This window comes from Ctenocephalides felis, unplaced genomic scaffold, assembly GCF_003426905.1.
Source record: "Ctenocephalides felis isolate EL2017-DRISC unplaced genomic scaffold, ASM342690v1 CF-g0.4_SCAFFOLD_03572, whole genome shotgun sequence".
Classification (NCBI taxonomy): domain Eukaryota; kingdom Metazoa; phylum Arthropoda; class Insecta; order Siphonaptera; family Pulicidae; genus Ctenocephalides; species Ctenocephalides felis.
Genome location: NW_020539726.1, coordinates 37,719,556 through 37,728,134, shown reverse-complemented (window position 1 = coordinate 37,728,134; position 8,579 = coordinate 37,719,556).

The following is an 8,579-nucleotide window of genomic DNA, read 5'->3' as shown; positions in this document are numbered from 1 at the left end:
ATCTAATACTTTCCATAGATATTGACAAATGACATTTCCTGTTTTTTTTAGTTTAAAACTATCAAAATTTATTTAAATCTAAACAAATTATATTTCTATTATTTTGATTATAGCATTTTGCCTAATTTGAATTAACTGTTGGATATATTATAATATATCTGTTCCTTTTTCAATTAGTAAAAAATAATATATTTTTACAATTGTCATTTTTTTTTTCAGAAATCATAAATCGTTTTTTTCTCGAATTTTCCATAAATATTGACATTTGTCATTTTAGTGTTTTGTTTTTTTTTAGTAAATTTCTGTCAAAATTTATGGAAATTTATAAAAAATATAAAACTAAATAAATATTTCCCTCCTGGTCGAAATTTGATATAATATGATATAATATATTTTTCAATAATGTTTTGTATCTACAATATTGCCTATAACAAAACTTGGAATAATTATGTATTTGTTTCTTATTGAAGTCGTTAAAAATTCAATTTTTCTGAACTGTCAAAATTTGTTTATTATTAATATTAAATTTAATATGTCGTTTTTTTATTGTGATCTATATGTTTTGAGAAAGTTTTGGTATCCGAATTAATTTCGTAAGCAAATCAAATATTAAATTATAAATCTATTTATCTAATAATAATTTTTATAAATATTGTCAGATATCAATTCACGTTTGTTTATGTCAATTTTTATTTAAATTTATAAACATTGATTTTTAATTAGATTTAAACTATAACAGTGATTTTGAATATAGCATTGCATCTAATTTGGATATAAATGTTGGATATATCTATAATAGTATATGTTTTTGAATTATATTTTTTGAACTGAACTCAATTTTTTTTTTTCCAAAAAACGTTAATCTTTTTTTTCTCAGAATTTTCCATAAATTTTGACATTTGTCATTTTAGTGTTTTGTTTTTTTTTGGTCATTTTCTGTCAAATTTTTTTAAATTTATAAAAATTAATGTGTTTATATTTTAATTTACGCACACGATGAGCCAATAAAATTTAAAATCGGTCCAGTAGTTTGGGCGTCCATCGCGAACCAACATCGTGACACGAGATTATATATATAGATATATATATTAATATATATATATATATATATATATATAATGTGTGTATATATATATCTTTTTCCATATAGACTAGTTGACACTCCATTATCGCGATTTTAATCTTTAACTTCGTCGGCGTCCAGAAGCCGCCGTCAGGATGGCTTAAGTGCCGCCGGTTCTGTCGCTTTTAAAACAAAAGAAGCTTTAAGCTCATTTCACTAGGAGCTTTCTAGCGCAAGGCGGTGGAGACGCCCGGTTGCTAAGCGGCTTAGACCATCGGCGTTGAGGCGTGTTAAACATGTTGTAACGCATAATTAGCAAGGATTAAAGATAATTAAAACAGGACAGAAGTTAAAGGAAATATTGAGAGATGGGAGTGAGTGTCTGATCGGAGATTAAAGAAAAGGAAAATAGTTTAGATACATTTTTTACAAAAAACGTCGAAAATAGTACAAAAAAAATGTTAAGCGCCACTCTGGTACTAATGTTTTCGCAGTGCCGTTTAGACTGTTTATGTACTACTGGAGCACAATTTTGTGAAAACTATTAAAAAATGTAAAATGCCGCCAAGCTAAGCACTGTATAAGTGAAATGTCGCACAGAATTATTTGCGAATGCGTTTAGACTGTAACTATACTGGAGCACTTTTTCAATTTTGTGTAAATTAGGCACTATTTTTTTTGAAATTGAATTCGAAATGAAATGACGATTGTTAATGTTCTGGAGATAAATTGATTTATGATTTGCATTTGATTTGCTCAGATATAACAAGATAGCAAAAATAATGAAAGTTACAGATATTTGTAATAGTATATTTGAAATTGTGTAAAATTTCTCGAATATTTCATTACGGTACGGGAAGTTCCAGCAATTTGCTTTAAGGCACGACAAAGGAATAATGCACGTATTTACTTACATGTTTAATTTATATATTTATATATTATAAAACTAATAATAATTTATTTATTCGTCTTTTCAGATATGTCGCTGTCAAATGTTGCCACACACAATTTGGTAATTTTTTTTTATTTTGTTTATTTCTATATATATATATATATATATATATATATATATAGAAATGTCGAAATGTTTGGTTTGACAAATGTCCGGATAAAAGTTGAATCCCCCATTGTGTTCATCTCGGTTCAAATCGACTCCTCCGGTGGAGGAATTGACCTCGTGTGATTTGTTCTACTTTATCCCTTATAACTGGGAATTTCGGTCTAATGATGACATGAATGTATATATATATATATATATATATATATAATTTAGAAAGGTAAATAGGACGAAACAGCAAATAGGATATAACAAATTTATAAAATTTACTTCTTTATTCATTATATTTTTTGTAATGTTCTCATTTATTCAAATCTTTAATCATTTCATTTTATTTATTATTTAAGTTCAAAAAACACTTTAATCAATAGTATCGATCCTTTATATTCAATTTTCAATCCGGATTTCATTTATTTTTGGATTGATATGAATTTTTTATAACAAAAGGTTTGAAATGTTGGTTGTCAAACGGATTCAAATTTCTATCAGGTGGATTTTAATAAGGGCCGTCCCAACGCGATGCTGGGTATGCTAGTATATATATATATATATATATATATAGATATATAAAGTGATACCAATACAGAATAAAATACAAAATTAATAGTTTCTCAATAAAATATACAATTTTATTTTATTTTTTTATTATCGTGCAGTTAATCGACTAAATATGTGAAATTCGGATAAATATTAAAAAAAATTATTGGTGCAAATTCCTGCAATAAAATAAAATTCAAAAGCACTCTTCACCGTAACATTTACTACAATTACCATGTTTTCTTTCAAATTTTGAGATGAAAAGCATTTGTAGCTCAAATACTAATTAGTAGGGCGCATGGCATTGTGCCTTAAGGCAAATTGCTGGAACTTCCCGTGCCGTAACGAAAGGAACTTTGAATGTTTTCAAATAGATTATTATAAATAAATATTGTAACATTATCTAATATTTATAAGAATTATATAAACTGAATTGCAAAGTTGAAATCATTTGTTCAAAGTATATTAGAACTATAGTCAGAACTAAAAATAAAATCTGAATTATTTTCGATATACCAATTTTTTTTTTGAAAAAAAAAGTTGAAAAAATATTTTTTTTCAAAATCAATTATTTTGTTTTGACAAGCAGAAAGTTCTTTGAATCATTAAATCGGACACTTAGTTCTCTCAAAAACTGCCATTTTTTTGCACAATTAGCTCCGTATCTACAAAATGGCTGGGCCTGCCCTTGCCAAAAACTAATTAGCACGTCTCCCAATCATTACTAATTGAATGTTTTTTAGATCATTCAAATCGGATTCTCCGTTCTATCAAAAACTCGATTTCTATTTTTTGCACTCTTTGTTCTTTATCTCCGTAAGTGTTGGACCTGCCTTTGCGAAAAACTAATCAGCACGTCTCCTTATCAATACGAATCGAATGTTTTTTGATTCATTCAAATTGGTTAATCCGTGTTACCGAAATCGTCGACGAAAATTTGTATCCGCACACATACACGCACAATACATTCATTTTTTATAAGGTACGCCATAATGTTCAAAAGGTTTTGAAACGTAAAATATATAAAAATTTGTATTTTCGATTTTTTTGGATTACTATAAATTACCCTACGGGAAGTTAAAAATACTGAGTCTGTGATTAAATATAAAGTTAGAAACACGATTTTTGAGAAGCTCTGCAGGGCGCACCGTTTGTACTATGATGTTGTACTTAGAATATTTGACATATAAAATTGTCTACTATCAAAAGCAACACAAAAATTGCTAGGTTTTCTTACAAAATTTCTAGATATTAAGTATTTTTCACAGAAAGAACAAAAATAATGCATAAGCCTCTATCTTAGGATAACAACTTTCTAAATTCGTTCTTTCTAAATTCTTTTCTCCACCATATTTGTTTTGTCATCGTAAAACAATTCGAAATACTCATAAAATAGGTATATATTTTTAAATACAAGAAAAACCAGTCCCAAAATACTAATTAATTGCTTACGTAACAAACATGTACAAAACAATTTTTCAAATTCAAAATTATGAATTGATCATTATTTCAGCTTTATACATATAAAATCCCATTTTATATAAAATACTATTTTTACAATTAAAATATAAAAAAATCTATTACCCCATGTGGTATTACCACCATTCCCTCAACAATACCATTAACAGTATATCCATCCATACAAGTGTATCATTTCTCTCCACCGTATTTGTATCTTTTATCTCTGTGAAAGGCAGTCAGAATTCCTGAATAGACCGTTAATTGCATATCTGTTCATGTTGTTCCCGCTTTTTTTTTCAAGGGATAAAAGGGAAATACACAGGATAAGAGATTCGCAAAAGAAGAGAAAAAAAAGAAATATCCTTCGTTACAAATAAAAGGACGACACACAAAGTCCTTAATTCGGAAGAGTTTGTGGCCGGGAGGAAATAGATGGATGGAAGTTGTGGTTAGGGATGGGGTGGAAATAGTGGTCAGGGATTGTTTTTTTTATTAGGAAAAGATTGAGAAAGGAGTTATGATGTTTTGTTAAGTTTTGGGTACAAATTTAGAAAGGCAGGCCCAGTTGTTTTAGAGTTTGTTGCCTTTGTTCAATATGAAAGGCCTATAGTTATTATTTTTGTTTTTTGTGTGGAAAATGCTTAATATCTTAAAACTTTGTACAAAAACATAGCGACTTTCGTATTTGCTTTTTTAGTAGACATATTCAAGTGTTAAATATTTAAATTACAATATTATAGTACAAACGGTGCGTCCTGAAGAACTCGTTGAAAATCATGTTTTAAACACTGTATTTTATCATAGACTCTGCATTTTCAGGACTTTGTGATAGAAATTATTAATATCTCGAAGTTTTGTGAGAACTCTTATAAATTTTTTCACTTGCGTTTACAGAAAGATATTCAGGTATAACATATTCACCGGCCATACAAATGCAAACAATTTTCCTCCAAAATTTTCAAAACAAAATTTTTACGAATTTTTTTCTACAAACGAATATAGATTTTTGCAAAAGAATTTTGCCTATGCAGATGTATTGAAAAGAGAAACTATCAAATTTGTTTAAATCAGTTGTTATATTAATTAATTTAGTTCAGTCAAATTTCTCGTTTTTATGCATACAAAATAAAAGTATCGGCGTCTCCACCGGCCCATACAAACGCAATCAATTTTCCTCTCAAAATTTCCAATCTACAAAATTTATTTTCACGAATTTTTTTATACCAATCGAAAAGATTTTTGCAAAAGAATTTTATCCAGGCAGATGTATTGAATCTATCAAATTTGTTTAAATCAAGTGTTAAATTAGTTACATTAATTTAGTTCAGTCAAATTTCTCGTTTGTATGCATACCAAATATTAGTATCGGCGTCTCCACCGGCCCATACAAATGCAATCAATTTTCCTCCCAAAATTTTCAATCTACAAAATTTATTTTCACGAATTTTTTTCTACAAATCGAAATAGATTTTTGCAAAAGAATTTTACCCAGGCAGATGTATTGAATGGAGAGAAATATCCATCAAATTTGTTTAAATCAAGTGTTAAATTAGTTACATTAATTTAGTTCAGTCAAATTTCTCGTTTTTATGCATACCAAATAAAAGTATCGGCGTCTCCACCGGTCCATACAAACGCAATCAATTTTCCTCCCAAAATTTTCAATCTACAAAATTTATTTTCACGAATTTTTTTCTACAAATCGAAATAGATTTTTGCAAAAGAATTTTACCCAGGCAGTTGTATTGAATGGAGGGAATTATCCATCAATCGGCTGTGCAAACAGAGACTAGCAACGGCCCCTAGCAGAATTGATTTGGCGAGTTGTCCCACACAATCAGACTGAATAAATATTTTGCCTCGCGCTTTGTCCAAATATTAATCTGCAGATTTTCATTCGGAGAGAATAAATATACATATACATACGTACACACTTGTGAAGAGATTTAAAATCCAACAACGGGATTTAAAAATATACACACACGCCTCCATGCAAAAACTAAAATTAGTAAAGTAAATTATTTGTGTCTCCACCGTAAATTTCATTACATATATCGTGTTCTTTTCTTGTGACTGATATAAAATTTACGTTTATCATTTATCCCTCCACTATAAAAATAAACATAAACAAACTCTTATTTTGTTATTTTCTTCAACCCAGAGCCATTTCCCACAAGCGATAACTTTTCAGTACATTTTTCGAACGTCGTAATCTTTCAGAGACGCAAAATTCTACGACAGACGCCATTTCGGCGATAAAAGAATTTTATTACCAAAGATATTCTATCAGAAATGTGAAATAGATTATTGGTAATCAATATGGGTAATGACATATTTAAAAAAAGAAGTGCACATGCGATTGAGGTAAAACTTACGTACGAGATGGCAATTAAGTTGGCATTAAAATCTCCAGCAAAATACAATGATTTAAAACATTAATTAGTTTATCAAAAATTGACGCCCCTACACAAAATGTTTCCAAGTTAGAAACAAACCATTTTGCACTAAATTGAATGATTAATTCTATACAAACATAAAACGTACTCATCTATTACTAAAAATAGTTAACATAAATAATTTTAACAAATCAATTTCTATTACGAATTTTATAATCAAATTTCGTTTCTCTGGCAAACAAATATTTACAAAACTACCGTTCGGTGGGAGTAAAGTTTTATAAAATTGCCTGTAGTATCGTTTTATCGGTCAATTTGCCATTTATATGTTTGAATTTTACAGTTTTGCTATAAAATGGTATCAGGAATTTTAGCTTTAGCCTGCAGCAATAAACGGAGAAGTTTTAACGATTGTATTTATATTTGCTGCAAAATTTCCAGCGATTAAAACCGAATACTGTGGAGCAAGGGGTGAAATTCGTACAAAATATTAAGCTTTTGTTTAAGCAGAATTAAATAAAATATAAAAAGACGTCAACAAGCAATAAAATAGTTTGTTTATTTTAAAATAAATTTTAATACGTTTGTAACTCATTAGAGTACGTTTTATATATGTATAATTATGATTACGTAATTCTAAGTTCTTTTCTTCAAATTTGTTAAACTTTCCTGAATAAATATTCAGTTTAGCATTTTTTTCGTTTAACGAAGTATTTACATAATATATACAATTCCTAAGTACACATTTTGAAGAGAATTAAATGAAAAACAGCAAAAGTTTTTCTTGTGCTCTCACGAACCACGAAAAATGCGATTAAATATTTTTGGTCCCTCAATTCGCTTCAAAGTGAATTATAAATATATCCTTTGAGATGGAGGAAAGGATATTTTTACTTAAATATTAAAAGATATATATATATATATATATATATATATACTAGCAAACCCGACAAACTCCGTTTCGCCACCAGATGGTTTCGTGAGAAAGATGAAGAAATTTTTTGTTTGTTTTATATTTGAAAATGAAGAATTTGATTTTATTACACAACACTGATGAATTTATTTCGATTACAAAAATGAAGTGTTTTTTAGTTCAACTTCTCTAAGTAAATGAAAGTGAATCCGCAAATTATCCGTTTCATTGAAGTGCTTTTTGGTAAACCACATTTTTTGTTTTTTGGTCTGACGTTAACACAAACAAAGCGGATGGTTTTCCAACTCGTGAACAGGCAACGTATAACTGCCCACGTGAAAAACAATGATTTTCTAAATAATCTATTTGAAATTTATTCCGCAAACGCTAAGCGATTGGCCTTGAGACTTGTTATTGCGAACTGGAAATTGCAATCGTTTGAAGTCAAACGAAAGACCAGTCGGAATCATTGGTATGTCACCAAATCGCCAGCAATTTTGATTGATGGTGAAATTCAGTGCGTACATCATTATCTTTGCGGCAAGAATTGCTCGTTGACTCAACCAAGCATAATTCTGATAATTCTCACTAATGTCATTACTCGAATTTTTAAGTACGGTGCGTGAAGTTCCAGAAATTTGCATTAAGGCACGTTGCCATGCACAACTAATTTTCTTAGCTATAAACTTTGCGGCGCCCGAGACCTTTCCAATGAATGCAAAATTGTCGAAATCGGTTCGTGCGTTCTGGAGTTATTTTGTCAGGAAGGAAAACCCGACTTATTTATATATATATAGATATATAATGTGATAATATGCCTGAATTTGCCTTTTGTTTATTATATATGGTATTCAGCTATCATAAACTAAACAATAGTGCTCAAAACATACTTTGTCGTTTAGATCTATTTCCAAATAATAAAAAGTACATTTACATGACACCTTGTATATAAACGTACGTGAAAAATCTAACAAGCCATAAAGGTGCATGTTTGCGTCGGCAGTAAAATTTATTGAAATGTGAAAGCGCCACTTGCCGCCTCTCCACCGTCCTCCACCGTGCCAATAAAACGTTACGTGCTGATCTGTATCGGAAACGACTTTTTTCAACGTTTGTTTTTGACGATAGATTGGCCGGTTCGAAATAGAAATA